The sequence below is a fragment of the Eutrigla gurnardus genome (assembly GCF_963514095.1).
Source record: "Eutrigla gurnardus genome assembly, chromosome: 24".
Classification (NCBI taxonomy): Eukaryota; Metazoa; Chordata; class Actinopteri; order Perciformes; family Triglidae; genus Eutrigla; species Eutrigla gurnardus.
Window position 1 is genome coordinate 5,916,695 of NC_139935.1, and position 13,003 is coordinate 5,929,697.

The following is a 13,003-nucleotide window of genomic DNA, read 5'->3' on the forward strand; positions in this document are numbered from 1 at the left end:
TTTGGATTTCGATGGCAACAGTTTTAAAAATAATAAAGTTTTCAATCTGTAAGGTTTGAATTGACGTCCTTGTGCATCGGTAAGATGACTTAAAACTCAAGTGCAGATTTCTTTAGATTCGTATACATTTCATGAAAAGTTGTTCTCGACGACAGCAGCTCTGAGGCTCACTCCGAGGCTCCCAACAGTTTGTATTGTGTGTAAACTCCGACCTGTATTTTGTGTTGTGCCGCGCACCGATCTGCAGGATTTGGCCTTTAACTCGGCTCCATATTGTATTTGTTTTAATAATGAGAGTCAGGTGTTCTGTTGGATAAATATTGCACTGCTTTTCGTGATCAGAAGCAGATGTGGAGCAACGTGGAGGGGGGAAAAAAGTGCTCCCCGATGAGAAAACACAGCTGATAGAGGGCAGCGTAGTACCGTCTTCTCTTAACACTTTGAAGAACTTTAGATGGAACAGGACAGGGGGAGCCAAACAGGATGGTTGGTATGAATCCAGGCTTGTTGGTATGACGCTCAAGGTGTAACGCAGCATTGTTTGTCCTGATGCGTCCCTGACCTTAGGGGAAAAAATTCAGCTTCGGCGTAAACCGGCTTTGTCCATGACATCCGGCATTTTGAAAAGCCCATAGAGGTTGTTATTTGAGGAGTATTTGATTTGGTTTGCTTTGAACACATAGAAGAAAAGACACAGTCATTGTTTTGTCATTTCTTCTGATTTTTTCCTATTTGAAAAGGAAGTTTTCAAATAGGAAAAATTTGGTCTTTGCAAATTAGCGATTAAGCTAAGAGATTAGCGCGATTTACAGCACGCCGACACTTGCGCTCAAGCAGGAATCGTGTAATGTGCAAAGGGCTTTAGCGGCAGATGTGCATGTAAATCACATATGATCAAACACGTTATGACAGATGTGAGGAGAGCAGTAGATACCGTCACATCACCGGGTCGCCGGTGGCAACCATCTGCTGCGCACGCTGACCCTTTACTTCAGACGATCCGTCCCCTCTGACTCCTTCACGCTCTCGCTTCCTCCCACACTTCATCTCACGTTTTCCTTTGAGACGGTGGCACCAGGACGTTTCAAAACACACAATCTGTGTCTAAATATAGCGGCTTTTGGAAAGGAGTCTGTGTGCAACTGGGCAGCGTGTTCGACGACATCCTTGCATGTCAGTAAGAGATGCATACGCTCTCACACAGCTGCTCATAATTAACCGATGTCTCTAATTAGCGGCAGGTTATCGGAATAATTGAGAGAGAAAGGCAGGGAGAAAGTGGCTGCTGCAGTGTTTGTGTGATTCATCTAATATTTAGTTTTGTTGACCGCACGTGTAAAAAGAATGCTAATTTATGTATGGAAATCATATCTGTGAGAACTTTGTCTTGAATGGATGAAAGCTGGGTTCAGAACGAACAGACAGGTAGACAGACGGAGGGTTATTTCAGGCTCCCATCCTGGTGGCGGAGCTGCTGTTACCATGGCGATCGATTTGTGTGTGCGTGTTTGCATGCAGGAACAAAAGTGTCCTCCACGTGAACCCCTTTCCGCGGTTACTTTCCTTTCTGATCAGAGAGAAGACCGATTCACTTTACCGCTTTACCGACTTAAAGAGAGAGAGACAGATAGGACTTGATGATCATTCTCCTCCCTCATTAGACTGTTTCCAAAAAGACGTCTTCCGCCACTGCTGTCTGATCGCCATGGTTACCTTTACACCTGTCACGTGCAGACGCACACTCGATCTTAAAATAGCATTTTTGCAATGGCAGTGTGGGAGGAAAGCTTTCAGATTTTGAAAAAAAACATCTTGATTCTTATTATCTTATTATTATTATTATTTCTTCTTATGAATGGACGGCTGCAAAGAGGGTGCGATGAATGGAGGGAGACTGAATGGGGTACTCCTCCTGATTGACCTCTCGCTAAGCTCTTAAGATTTTAAACCCACATTACCAGCAGCAGTAGATTACTAGTAATACCAGACACCAAATCCTTCTTTTAAGTTTCTACAATAAAGGTAGGAAATGGAGAGCGTGGGATTACCTTCACGTCGTTTCATACTCATTCATGCTCTACCTGTTTTTGAATGAAAGCCTCACTGCCTCGGCATAATCACTTCTATAGGAGCTGTAATGCATCTCTTTGGCCCCCAGGTGCACGGAGCGCTCTGTGCACGCGGGAGCATCTGTTAAACTGCACGATGATGTGACGATTACATAACAGCTCGCACATGCACGCTATGTTAAACTGGTAGGTTGGTGATCCGCTGCAAACATGGATGACTAGATGGGCAAAAAAAAAAAAAAAAAAACGGAGCAGGGAAGTGTTATGTAACGCGAACGCACGTGCACTCGAGTGGCGATTGAGTAAAACAGGCTGAAGGAATAATCTCTCGTTAGATGACGGGATTTGCATATACGAGTGTGTGTTGGTGTGTGTTCGCGTGAGTGCATCCAACTCTGACTGGCAGATTGCTCGCAGTGAAAATGTCAGCTGCCCACACCATATGACATGCTGTGCTGCTGCTATTCGAGTGTGTGAGTGTGTGTGTGTGTCATCCCTTCATTCACAAGAGTGTAAGAGTGACAGGCAGACAAACAGATGGAAGGAGAGCTGCAGAGACAGCAGCGAGATGACAAAATCAATACATAATGTCACATTTTCCACCATACTTCACTGGTATTTTTTCGACACAGTATTAATAATGTTTTCCCACATACATATTCCTCATTGAACCCAGCTGTAAATGTGAACGTTACCCTCAAGTACCGACATAAAAACCAGCTTCAGAATGTTAAAGCGTTCCTGTAAATCCCGCGGTGATCAGATTGGAAAAACGAGGCTTTAATGAACCAGCTGACCTGCAACAGACTGTAATCCACAAATATATTAATTTCCATTGCCAAGGCTGGTAAAAAGAGATTAAAATAAATACAACAATATATATAGAATACAGTATAAAACGGGGGCAACTCCTGCTAGATAAGAGGAGCCTTGCAGCAATAATCCCTAATATAAATGCATTTATTCTCTAATTTAATAATATTTTAACTTTTTTTGTATTATTTGACACAAGTGTTCAACCACACGATTCATCTACATACACTCAGACATGCATTCATGTGAAGTAAACGAGAGCTTTTGCAGGAGAGGTAGCATGCCAACATAGAAAGTTAAACGGAGCGATGGCAGATCTTGCCCGATCGTTGCTCCGCTAATCTCGCCATCATATGGATGCCCTTAATCCCAGACGCACACACTGGATGAACCTGTTCACACCGACTGCCTTCTTCTTAGCCTTTAAAAAAAAAAACCCTCTCGTCCACATTTAGGTGGATGTGTGTCGCGGGGTGCCGCAGCGGTTATCTTGGGTGGATGGGGTGTGGATTGTCGTCATGGCAACTAAATAATGGGGTTAAGATGGCGGGGGTGGCGTGTCTGCGTTTTTTGTTTTTGCGTCCCCTCTCTTAACGAGGAGTGTCTCCAGTATCGCCGACTCTTTTTTGTGCTCCAAGTTGTTGCTGTATTGATGGGATGATTACAGAATAGCAGAGAACGGAGGAGGAGAGAGGGAAGATCAGGACTTTCTGTGCCTCAGTGAGGCTGTTATTGATTTTTTTTTTTAGAACAGACATCCTATGCTGCCGACTGTGTGTGTGTGTGTGTGTATTGAAAACGTCTATCAGGGCTGCCCTCTCTCATCCCTACCCACCACAGTAAATCCATCTCTCTGGCTCTGTCATCATTGAGAGGCTAAGATCGGTCCCTCAGGCTCCAGAGAGAAATCCATGCTCCTCTGTGTGCGTTAAGTGCGTTTTTTTATTTTTTATCCTGATTCAAATCCATGCTCATGTTGTTTTAGTGTGTGTGCGGCCAGTGAGATGATCCAGCAGGGGCTGTAAGTGCAGTTTAAATCTACATTTTTTTTTATTTTTCCTGTTGCAGAAGCTCAGAGGGGATCTGGAAATATTTTTACTTTGCATCCAGCCTCATATTGGCCCCTAGAGGCTCCCAGTGCAAATCCATTTCCATTCCTCTCACTGTGTGTGTGTGTGTGTGTTTGAGAAATCCATCTGTTCTTCCCTTGTTAAGACCAGCCCCTGAGGGCCCCTTCGGCACAAATCCTCTCCTCCTTGCACTCTTTTACCAGATATCAGCCTCGGTATAGGATTTTGCCCCATCGTTAACAGCCTTTCTTTACATTAATTTGATTAAAGTTAGATCTATGCAAAAACAATCAAATAGCTGCAATACACAAAAGTAAAATAAGCTTTAATTTTAGTGTCTTACAAGTCGAACAAGAACTTTTCCTTGTGAGAAGCTGAATGCAAAGGTCAGGGAAGGAAACGGCGACAGAAACTCGGACACACGCTCACACGCACTCTTTCACGCAGACGCACGCAATTTGAATTTTGTCCCGGGACCCGCTGGTTATTTATAGTTTGCAGATGCAGCTGTGCACACCGACGCTCCTCTGCTGTCTTCATCGAGTCACAATTACTACGTTTTCCTCCCTTTGTTCTTACACACACACCAACCAACATGCCAGCAGTGAGGACAGTACACCTCTTCACTTGTTCATTGTGCATGACACCTTGTTGCTAGGCAACCCTGGCCTATGTCAGAATGTCCCTGCATGAGCGATAAGACTCGCTGTGTGTGTGTGTGTGTGTGTGTGTGTTCTTCTCTAATAATCCTGTACTGTAGTCGTGTACAGTTTGATAGCTGATCATCACAGTAGTTGTGTGTAGGGGATGTAAGGACGTGTGTGTGTGTGTGTGGGGTCACTTATCTGGATTGCAGCACTGGATTGGTGTGTGTAAGCAGAGTGTGTACTCTCTAAGCTGTAGAGAGAGCATACACTATGTCTGCTATCAAAAATTTTAAAAAATCTCCTCCTCGCTTCCTTTTTTTTTTTATCTTTCAGGCAGTATCGTCATTGGTGCACGCTGCCGCTTTGTTGTGTTTACTGTGCACACAGAGACCAACTGTCAATCACACAGTATTTCAGTTCTGTGATGTCTTTAGTTGTCCTCACTGGAGGGTTGTACAAAGCCCTGAAAGGGACATGGAGGGGAGAATATTATTAAAAATGTACGTCTGGGTTAGTTTGACACAGCAATAGGCTAGCGAGTGCACCCTGCGGTCCCGCTGCTTCATTCCCTGCCACTAGGAGGCTGCTTGGCTGGGGGGGAGAGTGAACGGCAGCTCCGGAGACGGGCCTTTAGTTTAGGTTCAGCCAGCTCAGACCCCAGCGCTGTCGGTCACAGTGGGCTTGTGGGTAAGCAACGTGAAGAGCTGGGTCAGTCCAGGATCAGCAGAGGCTGCTCTTTGTTCTTCCCCCCCCCTCCTGGGTTTGGACTTGAAGTAGAGAAAGTCTATGTATTTTCTGTTCCCCGTGCAGATTCACAGTTTGTAGAAAGAGGAAATTCTTATGAATGAAAGCATACATTTCGTTATTTAAAAGCTAACAGCTTCGGGTGCTCACTGAAGAAATAAAACCATATGATTCTTCCCAGAATAGATCGTCATTGAGCGGATATTAACTGTATGTTGGAGCATCATGTTTGAGCGTTTGTTGATGCTCAAAGATACAATGTCGCCTTTATCATTGTACGTCCTTACGTCATTTACTTATGCAATGTGGAAGTATGTGTTTCACATTTTGTCTAATCCTTATGTTAAGCTCATATCTCATATCAGCTGAGAGTCAAGCAAAGTCATCAGATTCTATTAAAAATGACTTGTTAAACTGGATGTTTCTGCCTCCGGTGTTGAATTCTGCTGAGGCCGTCAACTCGTACAGTTGAGTGAATATGTGTGGTTTGTTGCTACGGTGTGGAAATAAAATGTGCACCCACATACAAGAGGTGATCGGTGTTTGTGACCAAACAGACGCCCGTTCACCTTTCTTTGTGCGGAATAGAGACAGATGTTCTCCTTTTTTTTTATCAAAACAAGCTAAATATGATAAATATCCTAATTATTTCCAACACTTTAAGACAGTTTTCGCTCAATGTTTGCATGCAAGTAAAACAAAAAAGCAGTTAAATACTAATTAATATTAATAAAATACATGAATTACATGAGAACATTATGTTTTTATTGACTTTTTTTGTGAATACGGTGACACCATGTATTAAAACATAGATTAGCAATATTTAACAAAAAGATTAAAAAAAATGTATTTCCTGTTGGCTATCTTTGTTGAAGCTGAACTTCGAGCCTCCAGTCTCAAATGTCAATACTACAGTGTATAACATAGTTTGGAATGGCAGATATCTCTCTTTTTTTAACCAGAAAAGACAGAAACTGAATTAAGGTGTTACCCCTGGTGCAGTTTCTATTTAAATAAATGGAAATGAACATAGCAAAGCACCTGGGAGCCATAGCTGGGGTTGAATGGAGCATTAGTCCAGTGGGCGGAGGTGTTGCTTTGGACAGGATAGGCTGCGTTCTCTCTCTCCATGTGAAGCGTGCATGTTGGAGGGAGAGGGGACCGTCTCTATTCAACCGTCAGTTCGCTTTTCAAGGCTGTTGGGAATGCAAATATCAGTGTCACGTGTGTGTGTGTGTGTGTGTGTGTGTGTGTGTGTGTGTGTGTGTGTGTGTGTGTGTGTGGGGAAGAGTTTTAACGCTGACTTTCACCAGATTTTGTATCTTCAAACATCCTCTCTCTCCATGTCTTTTCCCGTTATTGTGCTGTCCGCTGTTAACAGATATCGCCGTGTGTGTGTGTGTGTGTGTGTGTGTGTGTGTGTGTGTGTGTGTGTGTGTGTGCTGGTAGTTTTCCATGAGGGAAGGTTGTGAGGGCCCCAGGAGAAAGTCTTCACTGAGGGGAGGAGTCAGCAAAGGAATTCTGTGTGTGTGTGTGTGTGTGTGTGTGTGTGTGTGTGTGTGTGCGTGTGTGACGGCATGATTATGATAATGAAGAGGAAGGGGGAATGTGAGGGGAGTGTGTGTGTGTGTGTGTGTGTGTGTGTGTGTGTGTGTGTGTGTGTGTGTGTGTGTGTGTGTGAATTAACTCTATTGGGCAATAACAGCAGCAGAGTGGAAAACTCCAAAGTATGACCGGGTCGTCACTCGTGTCTGTGTTGCACAAACTGACACACGGAGACGTAAAAAAGATCCTCCCGTTGTGTCACTTCCGAACTTTTCAACAGTTAAAAAAGTCTGCTAAAGTGGGGGAAAAGTAGGACCAGAGAGGCAGAAAGTAAAGTGTGCGAGAGACACAAGGACGTATGAAGGAGAATGAGAGCTCAAGAGTGATGCAGACAGATAGAGGGACAAAGGAGTCGCTTGTTGTTAGATGCTGGTGTCCTTTCCAAGGACAAGCAGACATGCCAGTACCGTCATGTGAGGAGACTCCTCCTCTTCCTCGTCTCCTCCTCTGTCTCCTCGACTCCTCCCCTCTCCAACTTCCACTTGCCCCCCCCTTGACTTTCCCCTCTGCTCTGTGTCTCTCAGCTTGTTAACTCTTTGACCGACTCGATGATGTGGAGGTGAATGAAAAGGCTGCTAACCAAAGATACCAAATCTGGCTGAATTTGGGGGAAATTCAGTTTAAAATAGATTAAAAAATGTGTGGAATAAACTTATAATCATCAACTTAGAGGGCAAATAAAAGAGAAACTGCGTTTTATAGCCTTACAATAAAAGATAACTCTCTCTATCAATCTTCTCCTTATCTATTCATGTGTCAGCCATTGTTATTCTTCTACTAGCGTGAAACAAAGAGCTTCGACCCAGTTAGTGAGCAGAGCTCGTGTCACCGCTGTCCTTCGGGGAAGTGAAAACAGCCTTGTTTTGAAAAAGGGCAGTTACCGGCAGCGGGGCTTTTATTCTGAAAGCCTGGCTCAATTAACGGCCACAAAAGTACCACGAGCTCCGATGCAGATGACATGACAGGGAGGAAATGACTAATTCATAAGTTATGTTGTGTTTCTAAGCTTGCTGGAACATCACACGTTGTGTCGCCCAGTTGTCACAGGATTTTTCTTTTCACTCTCTAGTGAGCACAATCTTTAAAACAACCGTCGTATGTCATTTTCGTTTGGTATGCGTGACCGAAATGAGTACGTTGCAGTTTCCAATCATGGCATGTGTTAATGACAGCGTACTTACAGACAGCTGAAGCCCTGAGCGGTAAATGTTGATTTTTTGAGCAGAAGGCAGATTTCCAATTAAGCAACACCTTCATGAACCATTAAAAATGTTAATCTGATGTTTATATCCACTAATTCGCTCACAGTTTGACCCAGTTTGATGCCAAATCAGACCATAATTGATAAAAGCGTCTGTGTTTAAGTGCTGTTTCTTCATTTCACTACAGCCTGAGAGGCAAATCGCTAAAACAATATTCACATTAAGGGTCCGTTTGGGTGTGTGTGCGTGTCTATTAGTAAAGTCGGCCTGTGCTGTGTGGGCACAGTGCAGTATTCATGCAGTGTGTGAGCGGAGACAGTGACTCTTTGTTGCCGTTGGGAGCATTCGGGCTCAGCCGGGCTGGCAGTGCCTCTTTTCTTTCTTTATCCTTCCATTCACCAGCTTTAAAAAGCTAATGAAAGCTCTACTTCTACGCTGTGTGATGGAAAATATAAAACTAATTAAGGTGGGGGAAAAAGGGGGGGGATACCTGGGTCTTCCTGTTGATTAGTGTAAGGGATGGATGGTTTGGTTTAAGCAGGAGTTTAGACATTCGTGTTGTCACGGTACCGGTAAAGTCTAGATAATTTCAGGCTTGCACATGCTTATTTCTACTCTGGTGTATCAGGATGAGCACAGAAAATTAAATGAAAAATAAAACCTGTTGAAGCCTGTGGTGCACGGTTGAGATTTTAATAAAGTTGGAGTTATAAAGAATATAACATAAGCCTCTTGGTGGGAGATGATTCACTTTTGAATTGAAACTTCGTGAAATATAAAAACCAAGCTCTCAAATAGTGTTCTAATGCAGCTAATATTTGCATTGGACCAATGAGGCGTCATTATTTTTAAATACCTGCTCCTGCACCTTAACAATCGGTGAATACAATAACAATAATCAAGAAAATTGCGTCCCTCACCCTGCCTGTTTGTCTCTCTCTTCCTCCCTTCATCTCACTTTCTCATTCCTCTAATTGCAGCTGTAATCCTCAGCCAGATTAGAGGGTTTTGCGGGCTCTCTAGTGTGTCTGTGAGTGTGTCTTTGTGCGCATCGCTCTCTCTCTGAGATTACTCAATCGCCGTCATCATCACACGGGGTCGAAACCGACAGGAATCCCAATCCAATTTTACCGACGTTTGCTCGTACGAGGAATGTGATCCGGCAGCTTGCGAAGGCGACCGAGCCAAACCGCCGAGCGTTGCAATCGCGGCAGATACACTGTACTGTACAGCTTGGTCTTTCGACGGGCGTATCTCTGGCTGACGTTGGTGCTGATTTTGAATCCTTGATAAGTTTACCTTCGATATAAAAGCCTAATTTTCCCTAAATCCTGCCTGCGAGCTCTTAAACACAAGTTGGCCTGCAAGGAACAGGATTTCTGGCAAATGTTTGGACCTATAAATAGCAGCGCCCTCTCTTTTGTGTCGCTCCCTTCCTCTCTTCTCCAAAGGCTGACCTGGTTGCCGTTTGGCTTAATTAGTGTGCATTCATGATCCGTCCATTTAACTGCGTTGTTGGTGCTTTGAACCAGGACCCCATCATTTCCCTGGGCAGCGTGTGATTTGTGGAAATCCTTTTCTATTGTCATGTTTGAGCAAACCTGCTCGATGGACGATATAAGACATGCGTCCAAAATAATGCTGCACAATAGATTTATGATGAGCTTAAACTTCATTTATCAAATGTATTGTTTCAGTGTCGATGTATTGACTAAAATAATTCAGTAACTTGACGTCCTGTTCCTTTATCTGACCTGAGCTGAAGAGGAAAGGAGGTAGCAAACTTTTCGTTCCTTTGCCGTCCTTATCAGACTCGCCAGCCCGGGCGAGAGCGCACTGTTTTCTCTTTCTGTCGTCACATTTATCTGTGTTTTTTTTTTTCTTTTACATCTTTTGCTTAAGAAGGCTGCAGCAGTTGTTGGACTTCGACACAGATATCTCCAGTAGCAGATGCGTGCGGAGTCACGTGTCTGGTCTCCCTTATCGGAGACTTTTCTCTTTACAGGAGGTGTGTTTGAGTCTCGAAAAGCTCGAAACAAACCTGATTTCAACAATATTTGAAATTTGAAAAGGAGGTTTGCACTAAGAGTCAATAGAGAGATTCCACTCCTTTTCCCTTCGGGAGGATCGGACGAGACACAAACACCCAGGTTGTGAATTTCGAGCAGGTGTGTGAAGTCTCTTTTTGGGAGTTCTGGCCAAGTCGCCGATGCTCTGAAAGGTTCTCGTCTCTCACACTAAAAATAACTATTACTGTGTTTTTTTGTTGGTGTGCTTCATGCTCAGACAGACCGCTGATGGCGTTAAAGCTGGCAATAACATCAGAGAGATGCTCTGAGAGGAATTTACAGGTGTCGCCAGCCTATGCTCTTAAATTTGGGACAGTGGCAGCATTTTTATCACATTTCTGATGGAAATGTTCAGTTTAATCCAAACACAAATATAAAGAAAAAACAAATAAATGAGACAACGTTGATCTATCTGTGAAATGACAATGGATTTAGGCGTTTTCAGGCCAGGAAGCTAATTTGAGTGCACAGAATAAGTTCCTGTTCTGTAGTTGAACATTTGCTGTTACAGTACATCAGCGTACTGTAATGTGGGAAGTTCAGTGGGTTGAGAAACATACTGTTTTTGCGGTGGGTTGGAATTCGACACATGATTCCACTTATTCACTTCCACGCTCTTCTTGCCGTTTATATGTAATATCCAAAAAAGGGTGTAAATAAGAATTTTCAAGTCAATAAAAGTCACGGTTTTTAGTTGTGGAAATCTTGTGACAGCGACTGGAGGAGACAATGGATCACTGTGTTGTCGGGCTGTTCTGGAGGAGGTGGAATGACTTGACACGGATTGTTCTCCCCATGTGAATGTGAACAACCTAAATGTCCAGTGTCAATGCACTTGTATTTATAGTCACCAGACACATGTTTGATGCCACTTAGTCGTTATTTTGGCAGCTTTATCCCTGTATTCATGTTGTGAATTCTCAATATAAAATGAGCTTTTTAACACTTGTACATAATGGAAAAGTCCAGCACAAGGCAAGCATACTTGGTAAACACATATTCATCTGTACCAAATAAACTTCAGACGGCTCATTTGTGGTTAGTGGTGGAATTGTCGTGACTCGTATTTGGATGGATGCTGACTTCTTCTCTGTATCAATCAGTGCCAGACTGCTATCAAATGTAAAACACCGGTGGTTTGGGTTTGATTATTAAACATTTTAAAATGCCTCGACGTCACACTTGGTACAAAGGTCACGACGGTTTGAACACTACGAGGGCAACCTGCAGCCGAGTGAAACATTCACAAAACCTTACCTACACTTTAAGCTAAAGGGAAACTTTAAACGTGCCTTTTGTACCCCCTATAGCCAGAATGAGTAATGATTTATAGCTTATTAATGTTCTACGCTTGTGTACAGACCCATGAAGAAACTAGGAGAACAAACCGAATCTATTTAACATGGAGTTTAATTTGTATCTGTTGAGGTTTTGAAAAAAGTCAGGAAATGTCTTTCGAATTTGAGTGAACCGACCCTTTAATTCAGTTTTTCTTTTAAATCCAGCATGAAACTAGCTATTAAATGTTTACGTACTAATATGTTTCCTCTAATAATATCATTATTGCTCTTATTCGAAGGCCATGTTTACGTCTTCCCCGTCCAGGGGCTGTTTAGGTATGACAGAGCGTTGTTTTGGGTTAAACAAGAACATATACAGCATTCATTCTGGAGCTGAATCCCCCCACCAGCCACATCAAAACTCAGTTAGACACTCAGGCTCAATCATGGTTTGCTCTTTTGGTTTTTATTGATGCGGGAAAGACAGCGCTGCGTCGCGGGAGGTCGACTTCCCAGAGACTTAAACGCGCTCGTGTACAAATCCTGCGAATTAAAAGTGTGAACGGAGAGTCTCAATCAGTTTGTTTACTAGCGTGTTTGAATAGAAGGTGTGGTTGTTTGAAGGGACGGGTGCTGGAAGTATGCGCATGCACATCTATAGCTGTTGATCGTTGGTATCCTAATGAATTTCAGAGTTTCACGAGAGAAACTGCACCACAAACCAGTTCCCATTAGCTTCTATTGTATTGTGGCGAGCTACAGCCATTATCTGAGTGGAGATACAACAGGGTGGGTAAGAGGGAAATGGATTTTTTTTTTTTTTTTGGTTGAACTCTCCCCTTATCTGTCTCTTACATCGCTTTTCATCTGGATCTATTCCATCCTCATGAATAGAACGGGAACAAATTGAATTTAATACACCTCGGGCTTCACTTTGGCGGTCCGTGTTTGGCTAAAAAGGCAGCAAAATGAGCTGCATTCATTGTATTATAACATCAATACCAGGGGATGTTCTTTCTTCCTACGTCTCATACCCTATTCTACCTTTTTTTATTTTTCTCAAAATTCCTGTTTTACAGTTCACCCCCCTTCCCCCCAGCTTCACCCCTCTCTCCTGATCTTTGTAGTATAATGTCCCTCCCCTCCTTGCATAGTATAGTGACTATAAACAATAGGAAGTTTACTACAAACACATCCAACAACCCCCACCAGTCAGCCAGAGAGGCCACAAGGACAACCCCTCCTCCTCCTCCTCCTCCCTGTGAGTTTTAATGAACAGGAAGAGCACTTCTTGGTTTTGTAAAGGACTTCAGGGTCATGGGCTAAGGTGGCAGCCATAGATACAAAAAAAATAAAATAAAATAAAGCTGAGCTTTAAAGCTTTTGTCCAGTTCATCAAAAGCGCTAAGCTTTCCTGCTCCGGCTCGATGACCGGTTGACAAGTCACTTTTTGTCTGTTCAAGGACACGGTGTGTGTTTAGGGGTCTAGGTGGCTCAATCATTC